Genomic DNA, 23024 nt, shown 5'->3' with positions numbered 1-23024 from the left:
GGGGCACCAGAAGTTCTTTCTGCCTCTTTGATTTTTGATACCTATTATCCAATCCCCCTCTATCCCTAGCTGCTTCCCTTCTCAGCCTCTAGTAATCACAGTTCTGTGTTCAGATCCATTATTTTCTTTCACTTCCACATGCGACAAGGACCAGGTGACATTTGTGTTCCTGCTTCTGGCTTATTTCAATTAATTTAATAATATTTTGTTCTTTTTTTGTATCTAAAAGAGGTTGCCCTGTCCATTGTTTTTCACTGATGGACAGCTAGATTGGTTTCACATCCTGGCTGCAGTGAACTGTGTTATAGTGGCTGTGTTATGGGAAAATTGCTGTATCTTTGATATGCTCTCCTCCTTTCCTTCTAATAAAATTTCCTTATTCTATATAGCCAAGAGCAAGATAACTCTCACATGGTAGGTCAATTTTTATCTTAGTTTAATTTTTGTTATTTATTTGAAAGAGTTACAATAGAGGTAGAGACACAGAGAGGTCCTCCATTAGCTGGTTCGCTCTACAGATGACTACAAAGGCCAGAGTTATGCCATTCTGAAACCTGGAGACAGGAGCTTCCTCTGGGTCTCCCTCATGGGTGCATGGGCCCAAGGACTTGGGCCATCTTCTACTGCTATCCCAGGAGATAGCAGAGAGCTGTATTGGAAGAAGAGCAGCTGGAACTAGAACTGGCACCCAAATGGGATGCTGGCCCTTCAGGCCAGGGCTTTAACTCACTGCACAACAGCGCCAGCCCCAATTTTTATCCTTTTTAAGGAATGACCATACTGTTCTGCATAACATCTGTACTAACTTGTGTTTTCACCTACCATATATGGTGGTTTTCTTTTCCCATGTGCTCTCTAGCATTTGTTATTTTTTATCAGTTTGGCATAAAAATGATATAGTATTGTTCATGTTTTTGTGTATTTTGAAATCAGTTAATTTGTTTATTAAATCTTTATTATTTGAAAGGTGGATTTAGAGAGAGAGGGAAAGACATAGATAGCTTTCATCTGCTGGCTCACACCCCAGAGAGTTTCAACAGTTGAGCCTGGGGCATGCTGGAGTCAGGAGCTTCATCCAAGTCTCCCACATGAGTGGCAAGGACCTGAGTCCTTCTTCCATCTTCTGCTGGTTTCCCAGGTGTTTAGCAGTGAGCTAAATTGGAAGTGGAGATTCCTAAACTCAAAGTGGAACTCAGATGTTATGCTGGCCTCACAGATTGCAGCTTTCCCCACTTGGCCACAATGCCAGCCCCTCTATCAATTTAATTCCTCAAAAATAGCTCAGTAATGTTGGCATCTATCTCATTTTGTTTTTTCTCTGTTATTATTCAACTTATTGATGTCTTATTTTTGTTCACATTATTCCTCTCAATTGCTCTACCTGAGGTGAGTAGGGCTGCTGTGTTGCTTAAATGAAGTGTATGCTTTAGATTACTCATTTAATGAGTGCATGTCATTCACATAGCACTTCACTGAAGTTCTACTATGTCCCAAATCCTCTTCTAGGCACAGAATTTAGACCACTTTTCTCTTAGGCCCAGATCTTGCCTTTAACATACTACTTGGAATTTAGTAGCTCATGAAATCTGCAGACTGCATAAATGAATGAATATTTTGAGGGCTGTGCTTTTGTGGAGGAACTTCATAGGAGACCGAAGGAATAAAATAAATCAAAAGTATCCACAGTATATAGAATGTATACTATTTTACAAGTCACAGAGAAGAAGAAGAAGAAGAAGGAAAGTAGTAAGACTAGAAAGTTTGTGGCAAGACTAACAGGCGCTGGTCAAGAACTTAATAAGCACATTAGGAAAGCAGTAAGGTTTCTTTTTTTTTTTTTGAGGAAAAGTTTTTATTTCTAGTGATGAAATTGGCTACAGAACATTATGAAAGTTTAAAAATACAAAGAGAAATTGTCTATAATTAATAGATTCAAAATTTGACAATCAGTGAATATCATTATTAGTCATTACCAACAACAGTTATTGATTTGAAAGGCAGAGTGACAGGAAGAGGGAACCACCGCTTCACTCCCCAGACACTTGCAATAGCCAAAGCTTGACCAAGCCACAACCAGGAACTGGGAATTCATTCTGGATGTCCCATTTGGGTGCAGGGACCCAAGCACTTCTGCCATCCTCCGTCTCCTCCCAGGGTGCACACTAGCAGAAACTTGCCTCAAAGCAGAGAAGCTACCACTCAAGCCAGGCATTTGTATATGGGATGTGGGTGTGTGGTGGTGATAGCAAGCCCTCATGGATAAAAAAAAAAAAAAAAAAAAAAAAAGTTATTTCTATGCCAAGGAAATTACTCTGTAGTCTTTCTCTTATAAACTACGTATTGCTGAACCTAGATAATTTTTCCTTTATTTAACAATGACATGAAAATGTCAGTTGAGTTGGCTTTCCTGAAGACCTTGTTTCTTGAATATTAGTGGCTAGCTGAGATAAATTCTTTTCATCTCTTTCTCGCTTCGGCAGCACATGTGCTCGCTTCGGCAGCACATATACTAAAATTGGAATGATACAGAGAAGATTAGCATGCCCCTGCGCAGTAAGGTTTCTTTACCTCCCTGTAGGCTCTGCTCTCCAGAGGTGAACAGGGTCCTCTAAACCCACTTGCTGCACACACAAACACCTGAGTGTTGTATTCTCCCACAGGTGTTGGAGACTGATATGGTGTTCTGATTTATATTTACATAATGGCTAGTGACATCGGGCATATTCACATGTTTTGACCATGTACATTTCTTCTGAGAAATGTCTATTCAGATCCTTGCCTGTTTCTTCACTGTATTTTTTGGAGTTTTTCCAATTCATGTAAATGTTCTGGAAATCTGTAAACATTCAGAGTTTTAATTTTTCCTGCCATCTGTTCATTGTATCTACACTCTGATGTTTACTTTGTTGTGAAGAAGTATCTTAGTTGGATATACTCAAATGTCTCTGTTTTTATTTTTGTGACTATTGCTATTGGAATCTTACCCAAAAGCTATTGTGTGTTGACAATATTTAGAGTTTCCCTATGTTTACTTGGGTTTGGGTCTTATGATTACATTTTAATTCACTGTGAGTTCACTTTCACATAATGTAAGAGATGTTGGAGTCTCTTTTCAGGCTTCTACATATGGATAATCAAGTTCCTCTGCACCACTTGTGAAAGAGATTCTTCTTTCTCCAGTTCATTTTAGTTCCTTTGTTAAATATGAGTTGCTGGTAGAAATTTGGGTTTATTTCTATGCTACCAAGTCTTTTCCATTGAACTATGTGTCTGTTATTATATCAGTGCTAACACTTCTTCTTTTTTTTTTGCAGTATATTTATTTGAAAGGCAGAGTTACAGAGAGGTAGAGGCAGAGAGAGAGAGAGGTCTTCCATCCACTGGTTTACTCCCCAAATGGTCACAATGGCCGGAGCTCTGTTGATCTGAATCCAAGTGTCAGGAGCTTCTTCCAGGTCTCTATGCAGGTGCAGGGGCCCAAAGACTTTGGCCATTTTCTACTTTTTTCTCAGGCTATACCAGAGAGGGGTATAAGAAGTGGAGCAGCTGGGAAACATACTGGCACCCATATGAGATGCCGGCACTGCAGACGGTGACTTTACCTGCTTTGTCATAGTGCTGACCCCTGTAATATGTCTTAAAATATGGTGTGATGTCTCCAGCTTTTTTTTGCTTTATAATATTGCTTTAGATGTTAAGCATCTCTCATGTTTCTATGTGAATTTTAGCATCATTTTTTCTAGCTCTGAGAACATCGTTGGTATGTTGATTGGGATTACATTGAATTTGCAAATTGCTTTTGGTAGTATGGATATTTTGGTATTATTCTTCCCATTCACAAACATAAGTTTTCTGTGAGACTGTCAAAAAGCCTTGACAAAAATTGGACTTTATTACACAAAAATTCATCACTTTTTGGGATCATTTAAATCCATAATTTTGCACTAATATTTGATAAATAATTAAAGACTTTGAGCATTTTAGTAGGAGAAATTAAAATATTTATCAATTTATTCAAATATTGTTTAGATGTGATATTCAAATATTGTTTAGAGCCATTGTCTATATTCCCTCTAAATTACGATCTTTTTGCTTTTTGCCTGTTAAACTTGTCCCTTGATTCAAGAACCCTTTTTAATGTAATGTAAACTGAAAATGTCATTTCATAAGCTAAAAAAAATGACAAAGAAGGAAAAAGAAGGGAGGGAGGTTGAGTATATAATTATGTTCTCCGAATTTTTTCTATAAAACATATTGAATCATTTAAAAGCTAATTAAAATTAAACTCAAAATTGGACCATTATGACCAATACTTAAAACAAGTGATTAAAAACTGTAGATGTCTTCAATTTTGATTATCATTCTTCTTTAGAATATCTGAAAGAAATCCGGCTTCTCACTTTAAAATATACCAGTGTGTTAGAATTCAGTATTAAATGACTTTGTTTAAAAGTTTTATTTAATCTATTGCTTTAAGTAGTAATACTATGGCCATTGTAAAACAAAATCCTTATCATTTTTCATAAAACAGAAAGGGCCTTTAAAACATCATCACTAAAAATATTAAGAGACCTAAAATATAACATTCTTAAAACCCAAGTGATACCATTCAAAATTTTCAAATATGCAGGGATAGTTCATGTCAAGTAACTAAATAATTGTTAAGTGTATATATGGAATAGCTTCTATAAATTCTTTTGGCAAGGGCTGGCACTGTGGCATAGTGGGTGAGGCTGCCACCTGCAGTGCTGGTATTCCATAGGGGCATCAGTTCAAGACCTGGCTGCTCCACTTCCTATCCAGCTCTCTGCTATGGCCTGGGAAACACTATAAAATGGTGCAAGTCCTTGGGCCCCTGCACCTGCATAGGAGACCAGGAAGAGGCTCCTGGCTCCTGCCTTCCAGTCAGCACAGCTCCAGCCATGGAGGCCAACTGTGGAGTGAACCAGTGAATGGAAGACCACTCTCTCTGCCTCTCCTTCTCTGTCTGTGTAATTCTGACTTTCAAATAATATAAATAAATCTTTAAAAATTCTTTTGGCAAATAGATGAAGCTACTTGTTATACATTTCAAATAAATAGCAAACATACTAGAAAAATATATTGAATAAAATTTAAGCAACTCATAGCTATACACAGAAATTTCTCACCATAACAACATAGCAACCACTAAATTTCCAAATTCAATTTTCCACAACTTAGAATCTTTAACTCCAGAAGGAGTACAAAATTGACAGAACAGTGGCCTATGTATCAGGATACCTAATGCTAATACAGAATTATCCCTGCCACAACTTACCTATGTGACCTTGAACAATTCACTTTACTTCTCTGGGCTTGGCATTTAGCATCCTCATGTGATAAAGGAGGCTTGGATAAGATCAGTTGTACTCTGTCTTGAGACTTCAATGATCTCTCAGTTTCCAAACAGGCACCTTAAGGGAAAGTAAACCTTTAGATCAAAGCTTACATTTTTAAATCTAAATATATTTTAAACTGTTTCTACAACTAGTACAAAACAACACATTCAAATGTGTACCATGCCACTTTTCAATATTTGGGAATAATTAATGCATCATTTTAGAGCATTGTCTTGAGGCCAGTGCTGTGGTGTAGCTAGTAAAGCCACTGCATGCAGTGGGGGCATCCCATATGGAGGCCGGTTCAAGTCCAGGCTGCTCCACTTTCCATTCAGCTGTCTGCTATAGCCTGGGAGAGCAGTAGGAAGTTGGCCCAAGTCCTTGGGCCCCTGAATCTGCATGGGAGACCCTGAAGAGGTCCTGGCTCCTGGCTTCAGATTGGCATATCTCTGACCTTTTAGGCCATCTGGGGAGTGAACCAGCAGATGGAGGACCTCTCTCTCTCTCTCTTCCTCTTGTTCACTATCTGTGTAACTCTGACTTCCAAATAAATAAATAAATAAATCTTTTAAAAAATCAAAAGAATATTGTCTGGCACACAGTGAACCACTAAGTACAAGATATTATTAGGAATATTAGATTGAAATATTGAAATAAACTAGGCAATAAGCCTTAAGATGCAAATTAATACCAAGAAATATAATCTCAAATTTCTGTGTTCAACAAGGTAGTCTCTTTTCACTACTAACTTTATACTAAATAAGATATTTTGATATTTTGTTAAGAGTAAATTTATCGGGGGCCAGCGCCGTGGCTCACTTGGTTAATTCTCCACCTGTGGTGCTGGTATCCCTTATGGGCAAAGTGTTCTAGTCCTGGTTGCTCCTCTTTCAGTCCAGCTTTCTGCTATGGCCCGGGAAGGCAGTAGAGGATGGCCCAAGTGCTTGGGCCCTGCACCCGGATGGGAGACCAGGAGAAAGCACCTGACTCCTGGCTTTGGATGGGCACAGCTCCAACTGTGGCAGCCATCTGGGGACTGAACCAATGGAAGGAAGACCTTTCTGATTTCTCACTGTATATAACTCTACCTGTCAAATAAAAAAAATTATTAGTTTTTCATAAAAACTGCAGTATTGAAAAAGTTCTAAAATCCCTCTAATTCTAAATGTCTGTGACTGCTAACTCATTAGCACATATTGCATTCTTTACATCTGGGTAATCATGACAATTCACTTTTAAATGATTAACAGATCTGCTGTTATATATAAATACATGCTTTTCCGAAAATCATACAATAAGCAGGCTACATACTTTACTTCAAGTAGAACTGCCATATCCAGTCCTACAATTGTAAATAAGACAGTTTCAATTGTTCAGCATTATCAATTATAAATTCCAATCGTGTAGCAATACTCATAAGAATTTAGGGGGCCGATGCTGTGGAGTAGCAAGTAGAGCTGTGGCTTGCAGTGCTGACATTCCAATTGGGTGCCAGTTCAAGTCCTGGCTACTCAAATTACTATCCATCTTTTTAGGCAAGTAAGACTTACTATCCAGCAGTAGAGGATGGCCCAGGCCCTTGGGCTCCTGCACCTGCATAGGAGACCCAAAAGAAGCTGCTGGCTCCTGGCTTTGGATTGGCAGAGCTCCAGCCATTGTGGCCAAATGGGGAGTGAACCAGCGGTTGGAAGACTGCTCTCTCTCTCTCTCTCTCCTTCTCTGTGTAACTCTGATTTTCAAGTAAAATAAATGAATCTTTTTTTAAAAAGGATGAAATAAAAAGGAAGATGAAGATTACAAAATTGTTTAATTTTTTTAATAAATATAAATTTCCAAAGTACAGCTTTTGGATTACAGTGGCTTCCCCTCCCCCAAAACATCCCTCCCACCCATAATCCTCCTATTTCCTGCTTCCTCTCCCATCCCAGAAGATTACAAAATTGTATGAAGGACATTTGTACAGTAAACAAATATACTGATTTCCAATGCAATATTTGAATACTTGAAGCAGGAAGGCTAAGTACTTCTTTGCCAAAATAACATGTTTTCTCCAGTGTAAAACCCATTTGCCATCCCAATACACAAAGGGATTTGGGGCAAGAAGGAAAAAAGAAGTCCACACATGCAGAAATTTTAAGCAAAACAAAATAGAGAATGTATTTAGTTTCATGTAAATCACATGAGAATTAATAGTATTCTACCAATTTGCAACAAATATTTTTAACTTTAATGAATGAATGAACTTTCAGTTACATAGCAGGAAACTTCTACCCTCTCCCATAAAACTGAAAGAGAAACTTTTTAAAAGTAAAAACTGATGAAAGAATTCTGCAATACATGTTAATGTTAAGTAGCCCAGCAGAGTTTATTTAGAAATACAAACACACACACAGAAAATAAATACATTAAAATCTTACTGAATAGTCCAGTAATAGTTCAGGATCCAATATGTGTGCAAAAGATTCTGGATTTCCCAGTCACTTTGTATAGGAAATGATGTGCTTTGCTATGTAGCATGTAACTTTAGATTCCTGAACACCTCCACTTTGCTTCTTACCCTGAGTCCCAGCAAATACAGGAACACAGCTGTTGAGTCATTCATTTTCTGGATTTGAGAATATCAAAGAATTAATGAGTATAGAAAGTTGTACAGCAAAGACCAAGAATATCCAAGGGAGGTCAGGAAAATCAATTGAACAAGTCAAAATACTATGAATGTATACTGAATGCTCTGTTTTTAATATGTCTTACTTACCTAAAAAGACATGAGGGCTATTGCTCTCTCTCTTAATACAACTAAGGAGAAGATATCACCAATGCTCAAGAAAAATGAATACACAGCAGAGCTAATACAAAATCCCAAAATTCCAAAATAGAAAAACTGGATATGCACTCCTTACACACACCCTGAAGTGGCAATGAAGTAGAACAAATCTAAAATTAGAAAAAAATCTTTTTTTAAAGATTTATTTATTTATTTTAAAATCAGAGTTGCACAGAGAGAGGCAGAGAAGAGAGAGGGGTCTTCCATCCACTGGTTCTCTCCCCAGTTGGCTGCAATGGCCAGAGTTGTGCCAATCCAAAGCCAGGAGCAAGGAGCTTCTTCCAGGTCTCCCACATGGGTGCAGGGGCCCAGGACTTGGGCCATCTTCTACTGCTTTCCCAGGCTATAGCAGAGATCTGGATCCATATGAGCTGCCAGCACTGCAAGTGGTGGCTCTACCCACTATGCCACACCACTGGCCCCGAAAATTCTTGTCAAATTAAGAACATTTAACCTTTGTTTTAGAGTGCATTATTAAAATATCTAAACTGGGGGAATACATAATTTCTTTCTTTAGAAATCAGAAGAGAAAAAGAACACTTCAAGCCTACTGTGACACCACACAGAAGGAATGGAGAATCATGATCTCAATTAGCCTAGGGACAGAATAAAAGGGAGGGAAATAGGAACAACAGAATTAAGATGAATAAGCTTTGACAGCTGAGGGAATCTGAATGTAAAGAAAAGGCATGCAGTTAACTGAAACAATAGAGATAATTCTGAGAGGAAAAAACATTGTTAAGTCATATTAATGGGGCCAGAGCTGTGACTTAGTAAAGTAAAAAAAAAAATCTAAAATTTGTTTTTAAATTATATAATTAAAAAAGATTAAAAAAAGATGTTCAATCTTAAGTCTCTACAGCATAAGATATACATCAATTTTCCCAGGTTCTATTTGCATTTATTAACAAAGTTTCATGGGTATAATCACTAAAGTGGCTCCAATAAGTCTTTTTATAAAAATTATTTTTTATTTTGACAGGCAGAGTGGACAGTGAGAGAGACAGAGAGAAAGGTCTTCCTTTTTCTGTTGGTTTACCCCCTAGTGACCGCTGCCGCCAGTGTGCTGCGGCTGGCACATGGCGCTGATCCAAAGCCAGGAGCCAAGTGCTTCCTCCTGGTCTCCCATGCAGGTACGGGGCCCAAGCTCTTTGGCCATCCTCCATTGCACTCCTGGGCCATAGCAGAGAGCTGGACTGGAAGTGGAGCAACTGGGACAGAATCTGGCTCTCCCAGCAGGACTAGAACTTGGTGTGCCTGCACCGCAGGTGGAGGATTAGCTTATTGAGCCATGGAGCCTGCCTCCAATAAGTCTTAACCTGGGATGCAACTAAATTTAACAAGGATACTCAATAGGAATTTTAGAAGAATTCCAAAATATGTATCAGAATAAAAATAAATACTTTACTTGGTACATCTCATTTTAACTATACTATTGTCTAAATTTCCAAATGTCAGATGTACTAAAAAAATCCCCAAAGCAGCAGAGTTGGTCCGACATGATGAGGAATAAAATAAAGAAAATGAGAATTCGCAGATCCCAGATTAAAATAACCAAGAAGGCCCAATAAAAGAAAACTCAATGTCTTCATACACTAACATTTATTACCTCAGATTTATTTAACAAAAAGGTGATTATTCCAGCTACATCCCATTAGGTAGCCCAATTTTACCTGCTAAATCCATTTAAAAAAAGCACCTCATGATATATTACTAAAATCATATTGCTATATGCCATCCACCATGTCCACTGTACCTTATACCTAATGTTAACAGATCTGATGAAAATCAGTAGATAAATGATGTGTCTTAACCACGTGTGGGAAATGTCTTTTGTTCAACGTTTTTCCAAAAACCCCTCAGTCTCAGTTTGCCTTCACCTTGAAAAGACACTTCTGAGGTTTACTAATCAGTCCAGCTTCTTCGGGCCTCCCTCCAATGAAAGGGGCTAAAATCCATCAAAATAAACTCTAGGCACTGTCCTTGTGCTCCCAGTGACTTTTTCACTCTAGGGGCTCACAAACCTTCTAAATTCTTTAGATCACCTGTGATGTCCATTAGTTCTCAAAGACTATGATGCAAGTAATTTCCCCTCTTGGAACCTTGTTATTAACTGTGCTGTATGAGAAATGAAGTCTCCTACACACCTTGTGCTTATGATTCTCCAAACCATGTTGCCTGCTAGGACTTTGGCCATGAATATAGGACAGCAATACCTGAACATGATTACTGAGATCTCCTTAATAAAGGATAGACTGGGGCCAGCACTGTGGTGCAGTGGTGTAATCCTTTACCTGCAATGCTGGCACCCCATATGAGCACCAGTTCTAGTCCCCATTTCTCCTTTTCCCAGCCAGCTCTCTGCAATAGCCTGGGAAAGCAGTAGAAGCTGTTCCAAGTGCTTTGGTCCCTGCCAAAATATGGGAGACCTGGAAGCTCCTAGCTCAGATTGGCCCAGCTGCAGACATTGCAGTCATTAGGGGAGTAAATGAGCATATGGAAGACCTTTCTGTGTCTCTTCTTCTCACTCTCTGTAAGTAAACCTGTCAACTACATAAATAAATTCCTTATATATATATTTACATTTATATATATATTTATGTATATAAATATATTCATATATAAAATATATTATAATTTATCATACAATATATTATATAATATATAATTATAAACAGATAATATTATATAATTTATTATATGTATTTTATATATATATATATATATATATATATTATTGAGATGACTTCAATAGCCAGAGTGTGGCCAGGTTGAAACCAGGAGCTTTTCCTCTGATGTGTGTCCCAGGAACCCAGGTACTTGGAGCATCTTTCACTGCTTTTTCAATCCATTGGTAAGGAGCTGGATCAGAAATAATTATTTATATATAAATAACAAATTCATATATAATAATTATATACAATTATATATTTATAATAATTATATGCAATTCTATATTATGTATAGAAATATATAGTATAATATATAATATATATTATAATGTATAAATATATATATGATGGACCAAAATATGGTATTCTCCATTTGGCAGAAGGGACAGGCTCCAATATCTACTGTCTATGTCAGTATGTCAGCATAATGTAGGAGGTAACCCCTCTACCAAATAAGAAAAGCTATTTCAGTTCAGCTGGACATCATTCTGCTGACTGTTGACCTTATTACTGTTAGTCTGGATGCTTTCATTGGTTGCAATCCAGAGACCCAATTTTCCCATAGATATAAACATCAGCAAACATGAAAATTTGGTAAGAAAAGCTTAAACTGAGAGTTATGATTAATAACTATTTTTTTTAATTTTTATTTAATGCATATAAATTTACAAAGTACGACTTATGGATTACAATGGCTTCCCCCCCATACCGTCCCTCCCACCCACAACCCTCCCCTTTCCCACTCCCTCTCCCCTTCCATTCACATCAAGATTCATTTTTGATTATCTTAATATACAGAAGATCAGCTTAGTATACATCAAGTATGGATTTCAACAGTTTGCTCCCACACAGAAACATAAAGTGAAAAATAATAGATGATTTTTTTTTAAAATGATGATGAAATCAGAGCAGACCTATTGTCATGTTTAATCCCAGTGAGAGTCAAGTTGGGAATTGATAATTTCTTTTTTTTTTTTAACAGAGGATCAGTTTAGTATGCATTAAGTAAGGATTTCAACAGTTTGCACCCCCATAGAAACACAAAGTGAAATATATTGTTTGAGTACTCGTTATAGCATTAAATCTCAATGTACAGCACATTAAGGATAGAGATCCTACATGAGGAGTAAGTGCACAGTGACTCCTGTTGTTGACTTTACCAATTGACACTCCTGTCTATGGCATCAGTAATCTCCCTATGCTCCAGTCATGAGTTTCCAAGGCTATGGAAGCCCTCTGAGTTCTCCGACTCTTATCTTGTTTAGACAAGGTCGTAGATAACCTACGGTTCGACCCAGCCATCCCACTCCTTGGAATTTACCCAAAGGAATTTAAATTGGCAAACAAAAAAGAGGTCTGCACCCTAATGTTTATTGCAGCACAATTCACGATCGCTAAGACCTGGAACCAACCTAAATGCCCATCAACGATAGACTGGATAAAGAAATTATGGGATATGTACTCTTTAGAATACTATACCGCAGTAAGAAACAACGAAATCCAGTCATTTGCAACAAAATGGAGGAATCTGGAACACATCATGCTGAGTGAAATAAGCCAGTCCCAAAGGGACAAATACCATATGTTCTCCCTGATCAGTGACGACTGACTGAACACCAAGAGGGAAACCTGTTGGAGTGAGGTGGACACTATGGGAAACGGTGGCTTGATCAGCATAGCCCTGACTGTTAATGAACAACTTAATACATTATCCCTCTTAGTAGTTTTTTTTATCTGTTCTACTTAATATGACTGGTTTAGATCTGTAATTGATGCACAGTTATTCTTAAGTGTTGAAAATTAACTGAAATGTGATCCCTGTTGAACATGGTGGTGGGAATGGGAGAGGGAAGAGATGTATAATTTGGGACATGCTCAGGCTGACTTGCCCCAAGTGGTGGAGTTGGAAGCATACCAGGGGATTCCAATTCAATCCCATTGAGGTGGCATGTACCAATGCCATCTCACTGTTCCAGGTGATCAGTTTCAGTTCACAGTTGGTCATGGTGGAGGGACTGGGAGTCAAAGGGAGCACATAGACAAGTCTAGTACCTGCTAACGCTAACCGATGGAGTAAATAAAGGGGAGAGTGATCCAACATGGGAAGTGAGATACTCAGCAGACTCATAGAATGGCAGATGTCCTAAATAGCACTCTGGCCTCAGAATCAGCCCTAAAGGCATTCGGAGCTGGCTGAAAAGCTCATGAGAGTATTTCAGGCATGGAAAGCCAAGACACTCTGGCAAAAGATCTCTGCGAGTGAGATCCCAGTGGACAGAACAGGTCATCAAAGAAGGAGGTACCTTTCTCTGAAGGGAGGAGAGAACCTCCACTTTGACTATGACCTTGTCTAAACAAGATTAATAACTATTTTAACAAAATTTCTCAGAACCCATCTAATCCAAACCTTGGACAATTGGAAGACATTGTACTTGGCCCACCCATAATCAAAATGGATTCTAAATCCTTCAACTGCAAGGAGAGTATCATAGACATTAATGCTCCAAACGGATCCAGTTCTCTGCTAATGTGTCTGGAAAAGCAGCACAGGGTGACTCAAATATTGGGGCTCCTGCACCCTTGTGAGAGACCTGGAAGAAGCCCCTGGCTCCTGATATCAGTCTGGCCTAGCCGCAGTCATTGCAGCCATTTGAGGAGTGAACAAACCAGGAGGAAGATCAATCTCTCCCATTCTCTCCATCTAGTGCTGCCTTTCAAATTCATAAAAGGATCTTTAAGAAAATAGATCACTTCAATAAATTTGCCATTGCTCAGTCATGATGACTTTTACTACCTTCAGTTCTTTTTCAAAAGATTTATTTATTGGAAAGGCAGATAGAGGAGCTGGTGGTTGTGGTGCAGTGGACAAAGCTGCTATCTGTTACATTGGCATCCTGTATGTGCACCAGTTTAAGTACCAGCTATTCCATTTCTGATCCAGCTCCTTACCAATGGACTGAAAAAGCAGGGAAAGATGGCCCAAGTGCCTGGGATGCTGCCACGCACATTGCAGGAAAAGCTCCTTGCTGCCATGCACATCGGAGGGAAAGCTCCTGGCTTCAACCTGGCCACACTCTGGCTATTAAAGTCATCTCAAAAATGAATTAGGTGGTGGAAGATTTCTGTCTCTCCCTCTCTCTGTAACTCTTTCAAGTAAGTAATTAAATATTTTAATATGATAAAAAAGGCAGAGACACACAGAGACAAAGAGAGAAGGAAAGAGAAGCAGAGAGATCTCCCATCTGCTGGTTCACTTTCTATATGGCTACCACTGTGCAAGACCAGGTTCTCAAGTCCCCATTGAGGTTACAGTTCTCCAATTTGACGACAGGAATGAAAGAATTTGAGCTATTATACATTGCTTCCCAGGGATATTAACATGAAGCTGATTTGGAAGTGTAGTACCCAAAACTCAGATTAGCACTGCAATATAGGATGTGGGCATCTGTTGTGACTGCTAACAAATTGGAAATCCTAGAGTAAAAATCAACAGATTCCTGGACATACACAATATACCAAAATTGAGTCATGAAGACACATAGAAAAGCTAAACAAATCAAAAACCAAGACAGAGATTGGATGAGTAATAAAGACCCTCCCAACAAGCAAAAGTCCAGGATCAGACAGCCTCACTATTGAATTCTACAGGACTTTTAAAGAACTAATGCTTCTCAAACTATTCAACACAATTGAAAGAGAGACAATCCTCTCAAACTCCTTCTATTAATCCTGCATCACCTTAATTCTTCAACTAGAAAAAGATACAGTGGAGAGAGAGTACTATAGAAAAATATCCCTGATGGGGGCCAGTGCCATAGCACACTGGGTTGATCCTCCACCCGTGGAGACGGCATCCCATATGGGTGCCAGTTCTGGTCCCGGTTGCTGCTATTCCAGTCCAGCTTTCTGCACTGGACTGGGAGGGCAGTGGAGGATGGCCCAAGTGCCTGGGTCCCTGCACCCGCATGGGTGACCAGGGAGATGCTCCTGACTCTGGCTTCCGATTGGACCAGCACTACCTGTTGGGCCATATGGAGCATAAACAAGCAGATAAAATACTTCTGTCTCTCTGCCTCTGCCTCTCCATCTCTGTAACTCAATCTTTCAAATAAATAATTCTTTTGAAAAGGTCAACAAACAATAAAGGCTGGTGGAGAGGGAGAGAAAAAGGTACCCTAACCCACTGTTGGTGGGAATGAAGCTAGTGCAACCATTATGGAAGGCAGTATCAAAGTTCCTCAGAAATCTGAAAACAAACATACCATGTGATCCTGCCATCTGACTACTGGGAATTTATCCGCATGAAATGAAATAGAATATGCACAGGCATGAGTTATCTGTACCCTCATGTTTATTACAGCTCAATTCACAATAGCTAACATGGAATCAACCCAGATGTCCATCAACTGGTGACTGGAACAAAAATATGAGCTATATATACAGTGTAAAATACTATTCAACCATAATTGAGAATGAAATCCCATCTTCTGTAACTAAATGGATGAACTGGAAACAAGTATGCTTCATGAAAGAAGCCAGTCCCCAAAAGACAAATACCATATGTTTTCTCTGACTGGTGGTAATTAATATATAGACAACAAAAAGCAGCATATGAGTTAAATTGACATTTTGAGATTTGAGTATTGTTCATAGCACTTTTCTGTACTCTTTGATAGAGTACACAACATATACTCATTGATATTTCTGCTACTACTTGCTGAATTCTTTATTTTGTAGAGGGTTAAAGCTTGTGATTCTAAAATAAAATCAAAGCATGCAGCTGTCAAAATTAAAAGAAAATAAAACAAGAAGGAGGGAGTTGGAAATATGAGAACAAGGGAAGATAGGATAGGATGTTATCAGTTTGCTCTTCAATCTGTATATATAAATTACATGAAATTTGTTCACTTAATATGCATTTAAAAATATAAACTTAACACTGGAAGAAAAAGACCTGAGATCAGTGTTTTCTGGATTACCACTAATAAAATTTAGTCTTCATTTATGTCTGACCATATTTAATTTCTTATTTATTTATTTTATAAGAAAATTAACATCACCATTCCTAACAAGTCCATCCTGCTTCATGCATATCTATCAGTTCCCACTATGCTAATAATTTCTCATGAACTTAAATCCATATCATCTTAAAAAGATGCAATGTGGGGCTGGCGCTGTGGCATAGCAGATAAAGTTGTTGCCTGCAGTGTTGGCAAGCCATATGGGTGCCAGTTCAAGTCGCGGCTGCTCCACTTCTGAACCAGCTCTCTGCTATGTCCTGGGAAAGCATTAGAAGGTGGCCCAAGTCCTTGGGGCCTTGCACACATGTGAAAGACCCTGAAGAAGCTCCTGGCTTCAGATTGACACAGACCAGTCATTGCAGCCAACTGGGAGTAAACCAGCCGATGGAAGACCTCTCTGTCTCTGTCTGTCTGTCTCTCTCTCTCTACCTCTTCTCTATTTGTGCAACTCTTTCAAATAAATAAATTAATATTTAAGAAAAAAGCCTGATTCATGTTATTATTTATGTGTTTTAGAGGCTTTGCAGATGTTGATTACATGTGCCATGAAAACCCATTAAAATGCAAATCCTATAAGAGGCAACTCCATGTGCACTAAACTGGTAAAATCCAGTGCATGTGTTGAGAAAAACACACTAGCAATACATTTCAAAAAGCTGTGAAATATTATAAGTGGCTGTCAAAAGCTAAAAATCTGACAATGACTCATTATGTCATTTATTTATATATAATGCTGAGAAAATCAGAAGTATTTGTTAAAACTTCTGCTAAAATGCACTTGATTTATAATTTTTAAATGCATCTTTCCTAGATGTAATGCAGTCCTGTACTACTTTAGAGTATCAGAAATTTAAAATGTTGGACCGGTGCTGTGGTGGAGCAGGTTAACACCCTGGACTGAAGTGCCAGCATCCCATATGGGGGCCGGTTCAATACTCAGCTGCTCCACTTCTGATCCTGCTCTCTGCTATGGCCTGGCAAAGTAGTAGAAGATGGCCCAAGTCTTTGGGCCCCTGTACCCATCTGGGAGACCGGGAACTAGCTCCTGGCTCCTGGCTTCAGATCAGCACAGCTCTGGAAGTTGCAATCAATTAGGGAGTGAACACCAGATGGAAGACCTCTCTCTTTCTCTCTGTCTCTCCTCTCTGTCTGTAACTCGACTTGTACATAAATAAATAAATCTTTAAAACAATTAAGAAATTTAACATGTGAAAGGTTTTTAAAAAATGTATTTCTTTATTGTGAGGCAGAGTTACAGATATAGAGAGGAAGAGAAAGAGAGGTCTTCTATCGACTGGTTCACCCCTAAATGGCCAGAATGGCTGGAGCTGGGCCAATCTGAAGCCAGGTGCCAGAAGCCAGGAGTCAGCAGCTTCCTCCAGGTCTCTCACATGGGTGCAGGGGCCCAAGAACTCAGGGCATATTGCACTGCTTTCCTAGGCCATTAGTAAAGAGCTGGATTGGAAGTGCAGGAGCAGGGACTCAAACTGGTGCCCATGTGGGATGCTGGTGCTGCAGGTGGATGCTTAATCTACTATGCCACAGAGTGGGCCCAGTGAATGGTTTTAGGAAGACATCTTTCATGTAGACTAGGCTGCAATATTGCAAGGTAAGGTTTAGCTTTTATTCCCACACATCAGTATTCATCTTTTAGCAACTATAAATACTGAATATCATACATATAGACATAAATATAGGTAACTGAAGATTTTGTTGTCATTCTTTCTAATTCTCTTTTTAATGTCTGCTAATAGGCCATCTTATGGATTATTATATTGATGTTACCCATACATAAGCATCAGGCATTTCCACTGTTGAATGTGTTTATGAGTACAGGTAGATTTGTGTGTACATGAATGCACATTTGATGGAGATAGCACTGACAGTAATACTGTGAGAAATCCTAACGCTGATTCCAAACTTTCTGTCCTCCGCAGAGATGGCTGTCATTGAAGTAGACCACAGGGCCCCTTTTGCTGTTATGGACTGAAATGTGCCTCCCTAAAACTCTAACACGGAAGTGCTAACCAGCAACATGACTCTACCTGAAGAAAGTGCTTTTAAGCAGATCAAATGGTAGATGTGTCTGTCACATCGGAGAAAGGCTTCTGGAAAAATCGAGCCTATTTAAGCACCTTGATCTGATATTTTCAAGCTCTACAACTCTGAGAAGTAAAATTCCATGATTTAAATCATATTCTCTGTGGTATTTTCTTAGCAAATTAATATATCCTCATTTCTGCCAGCATTTTCTATTGTCATCCAGAAGGTCCTAGTGATTAGCAGAGAAATATAGAAACTAAAAACTGTGATTTTAGATTACCAAGTATCTACTAACACAAAAAGATCCCAGAAGCCACCTACTACCATCGTCCAGGACCCAGAAAAAAAACAGGAAGGAGTCAAGTTGCAGGGCAGTAGAAAAAAGTGAATAATGAAAGATCACAGCAGAAGTAAATAAGGAAGTGTTTGGTGCTGTGGTGTAGTGGATTAAAGCCTTGACCTGCTGTGCATGCATCCCATATGTTGCTGCTAGGAGACCAGGTGCTCCACTTCCAATCCAGCTCCCTACTAATGCACCTGGGAAATTGGTGGAAGATGGACCGTGTTCTACGGTGCTGGCACCCACATGAGAGACTTGGAAGAAGCATCTGGCCTTTCCAATAAATAAATAAATCTTAAAAATATAGAAACAGTGTTAGCACTGTTGGAAAACAGACTCATAGTTCAGTGTAAAAGTATAGGCAGCTGAAATAAACCGACTTTTCTACAGGCAACTCCTATTTAACAAAGGAAAGAAAACAAACAGGAGAAAGAAGAACCCCTTTAGCATATGGTTTAAAGGAAAGTGATTATCCATATGTAGAAGCCTGAAAATATACCCAAAACCTCATACACTATGTAAAAGCAACTCAAGGTGAATTAAAAGTCTAAATATAAAACCAGAAACTAAGTAAACATATGAGAAACTATAAAACATAAGCATAGATAACAGTTTTGGGTAAGATTCCAAAAGCACAAGTAACAAAAATAAAATATAGAAATTTGAGCATATCATATTAAGATACATCTTCACAACAAAGTAATCAACAGAGTGAACATACAATGGACAGAATGGCAGGAAACATTGAAAACTCTGATTATGACAAAAGATTGATAGCCAGAACATACATATATAGAACTGGGAAAATCTCCAAATAAGAAGCAAAATGTACAGCTAAGAAATGGGCAAGGATCAAAACAGATGTTTCTCAGAAGAAGAAATCTCAATGGTCAAGACATAGATGAACATGCCCAATATCACTAGCCATTAGGGAAATATAAATCAAAACCAATAGCAGACTCCATCTGTGGGAGAAGACAATGCTTGGGTTTTCATTTGTGCAACAAGTGGGTTTAGAGGACCCTGTTCACCATAAGAGGGCAGAGTCTACATGGAAGTAAGGAAACCTTAATGTTTTCCTAATGGGCTTGTTAAATTCTTGACCAGTGCCTATTACCTTTGCCGCAAACTTTCCAGTCTCACTACTTTCCTGCTTCTTCCTCTTCGCTGTGGCTTGCAAAAACAGTGTACCTTCTATATACGGAGGATACTTTTGTTTTGTTTTATTCCTCCTATCTCATGATGTTCCTCTAAGAAATCACAACCCTCCAAGTATTCATTAATTTATGCAGTCTGCAGTTTTCATGGGCTACTACATGGCAAAGTACTAGGTTAAAGGAAAGGTATAGGTCAGGAACTGAGCAAAGTTCACAATGATGAAGCCATTGGGGAAATGAACCTGATGGAAGACCTCTCTCTCTCTCTCTCTCTCTCTCTGCCTCTCCTTCTCTCTCTGTGTAACTCTGATTTTCAAATAAATAAATAAATCTTTAAAAACTAACAAAATATACTAAAAACCTGGTGGCAACACCTTTCTATCAGAACATGTGAAGCACTCAAACACAGTTTGTCCCAGAAAGTCAACCATAAGGGCATATCGTCTACTGCACTTGTGGACATCTCTGAGGGAGGTAAGGGGCACTTATTTCTTCCCCTCTTCTTTCTTACCACTCTCACAGTTATAACTTCTATCAATGCTTCCAAAGACCAGTCTCTATGAAATTGTAGAACTAATATCCTCCCATGTCAAAAGTGTCATGGGTTTAAACACAGAACCCAAAATAAGATAAGTAACTGGCCTTCTTAATTACACAGTGTGGAATGTAAGATTCTCAGTGGAGCACTGGGTAATATAAAGTGCTGGGCAGAGAAAAACTGTTACTTATCTGTATTTATGATGCTGTAATTCTCCTCTTTATGCAAACTCAGATTAAAAGAGCTCCCGTTAGTGGGCAGCACTGTTGCATAGTGGGTAAAGCTACTGCTGCCTTGTCAGCATCCTATATGGGTGCCGGTTGGGATCCTGGCTGCTGCACTTCCCATCCAGCTCTCTGCTGTGGACTGGGAAAACAGTAGAAGTTGGCCCAAATCCCTCATCTCCTGCACCCACCTATGAGACCTGGACAAAGTTCTGCCTTTCAAATAAATAAATAATTATTTAAAAAAACAGCTTCATCTCAGAAGGAGCTCCTGGCTACTGGCTCCAAATTGGCATACCTCCAGCTATTGCTGCCAATTGGGGAATGAACCATCGGATGGAAGACCTCTCTCTCTTTCTCTCTCTCTCTCTCTCCTCTCTGTGTAACTCTTTCAAATGAATAAATAAATCTTTAAAAAAGTAGCTCCAGTTATTGACAACACAGTAGACTTGCATTAATTTTGGTTCCCTTCTCACTTTGCAAAGGGATCAGTGGCAGGTCAAAACAGTTGACAGCCTTGCTAACAGGAGAAGAGATAGCTGAAGACAGAAAATGAAAAGCAGCCAAATACATCATCAAAGAAAGAGAAGTGGACCCCATCCAACACAAGCCTTTAAAAGTGGATGCTCACAATTAATGTGTGAAACAGCTGCCCACTGAAATCTTGTCTAGGGAGGGAAGATGTCCTAAGTTCTGCTTTTGTAAACTCCAGTCATAAATCTGTCCTAATAAATCTGTCCCTGGCATCTCTTTTACAAACATACTGGACCCACTGACCATTGGAAATGTGGTTCTAATCATGTAGGCTGCCATTTAAACCCACCAATGCTGTAACAGCTAAGAAACTTGAATTTGATGCTCAATTCTCAGGAAATCATTCCAGCTGAGCCTAGGGCCATTAATAGAAACTCCTTGGATCCTCCACTGTCTCTGTGCCTGTTTGAAAGAAGGGAGATTTCCCACCCCATGTTTCTGGAACAGCTTCAAATTCCACATTGGAAAAATTTGATAATTAATACTTGAGAGGGATCAACACACAAAGCAGCTATTCACGCTTCACACTGCTCCCCACCAGGAAGATGAGGTGCAGGATGAGAGCAGTGGGGCAGATCCTAGACAGATCCTCCTGCCCACCCCTCTGCTGCCCCAGGCTCCCTCCTGAGGGCCATCCAGCCCCACCCTGTAGGAACCAGCCCAGGAAACATCAAGAGACCAGGCCAGACTGCATTCTGAGACCACCCACAGTGGGAACCCGGCTTATTTAACTGTGGAGATCAGGAGTCTTTCTGCCTTCCTTCCCTGTGAGTGCAGGTTCCCAGAACACTGCCCCCTCTCTCCTGTAACCACTAAATAAAGCACATTAGGGACAGTTTAGGTGAGGTACTGCAGGAGAGAGTCCGGGCACTTTGAGCCTGGGAAATAGAGGTGGGAGACAGAGCAGCCCGGGTCCCAGCCCTGACCTTGGGAGAAGCTGCCAGGATTGCTGGCACACTTCTCCCACATGTGTCTCCGCCCCTTCCTGCATGCCAAACCTGCAGCAGAAAGTCCCTGGAGCAGGTACCCTTTCTTCCAGATACACGGGGAGTGAAATTGGGAGTGTGGAGAAGAGAGTCCCTGGCATGTGGGACCCACAGTTGGTGGATGAAGAGGGAAGAAGCAGCAGGAGGCAGGCTCAGGGTGAGCACTCAGAAACTGCCTGGGATCGCACGTGCAGAGCAGGAGTTGCAGTAAATGCCAGAGAAGGAGCAGCATAGCCCCCAGGGTTGACACTGATCAAGGAATGAACTCCCCTGGTCCAACTCTGAGCCCCAGGGACTGGCAGTGGCAGGTGCATGCCCACAGGTATTTGGAAAGCAGAATACCTTGGAGCTACTGGGAACTCTGGGAAATGGAGTCCAGGCTGCAGCATCCCTAGAGACACCAGCTGTTCCTCCGAAAAGCTGCAGTCAGGAGTGGGTGCCCACAACCAGAGGGCATTTGCTTTTGTTAAGTCCCTCCTTCCTTTCCTTCCCACACCAAAATCTCAGGGATCAGTTGCTGTTCCTTTCCTGCATCAAATCTGAAAGAGTGACACTCACTTCTGCTAACTGACCCCAAATCCTGGCTCCCTCATAACCTCTGTCTCTTCCAGAAAAATCTTATTTACTACTTTGGCCCTAGAAATCATAAATGACTATGATAGAATGTAACTTTTAACAGAGGTGTAGAAGGCATGGTTTAATATCCAGTTTTGAGAATACAATTTTCATTTGTGTTTTATTGATGTTTATACTTATTTTAAGATTCATTTTTTTATTTAGAAGTCAGAGTAACAGAGAAGGAGAGGCACAGAGAGAGAGAGAGAGAGAGGTGTTTTCCATCTCCTGCTTCACTCCTCAATTGGCAGCAGCAGCACAGCGCTGACCCCTTATAGTTCTTTACAAATCATTTTACACTGTCTTTTTATTCATCTAGTAAAGAGACAGAAGAATGGACACAGAGCTAACTCTGTCCAAAATCTTGCTTGTATTGCATCAGAATACAAAATTTGGGAAGGAAGAAGGCAAAACTGACTCAGACCCAGAAAACATGTAGGAAACTGCCACTCAAGAAACCAAAAGTCAGCTGAGGCACCCAAAACAAGGACAGCAAGCCAGAATTGGAGCAAGCCAACAGCTGTGCCCTGATTGAAAAAGACCATTCCTCTTGTGCCCTGAACTCAATATTGCCGGCTCAAAACAAAAGCTCACATCAGAAAATTCATTACAAACCATGATACATAAGAAAAAAGAGAAAAAAGCCAAAGAAATGCAAAAATCCATAATGATATTGGGCTTGATTTAGTCGCAGGGAAACCGGCCGTTCG

At 39.6% G+C, this 23024-nt stretch overlaps 1 pseudogene; it reads left to right on the top strand.

Annotated features, from left to right (window-relative positions):
* Positions 1-2485: 2485 nt before the first annotated feature.
* On the top strand, positions 2486-2553 carry LOC138848063 (U6 spliceosomal RNA; annotated as a pseudogene).
* The last annotated feature ends 20471 nt before the right edge of the window (positions 2554-23024 follow it).

Source organism: Oryctolagus cuniculus, unplaced genomic scaffold, assembly GCF_964237555.1.
Source record: "Oryctolagus cuniculus unplaced genomic scaffold, mOryCun1.1 SCAFFOLD_51, whole genome shotgun sequence".
Lineage (NCBI taxonomy): Eukaryota > Metazoa > Chordata > Mammalia > Lagomorpha > Leporidae > Oryctolagus > Oryctolagus cuniculus.
Note: the sequence above shows the minus strand (reverse complement) of the source record. Positions and strands in the feature narration are given on the sequence as shown.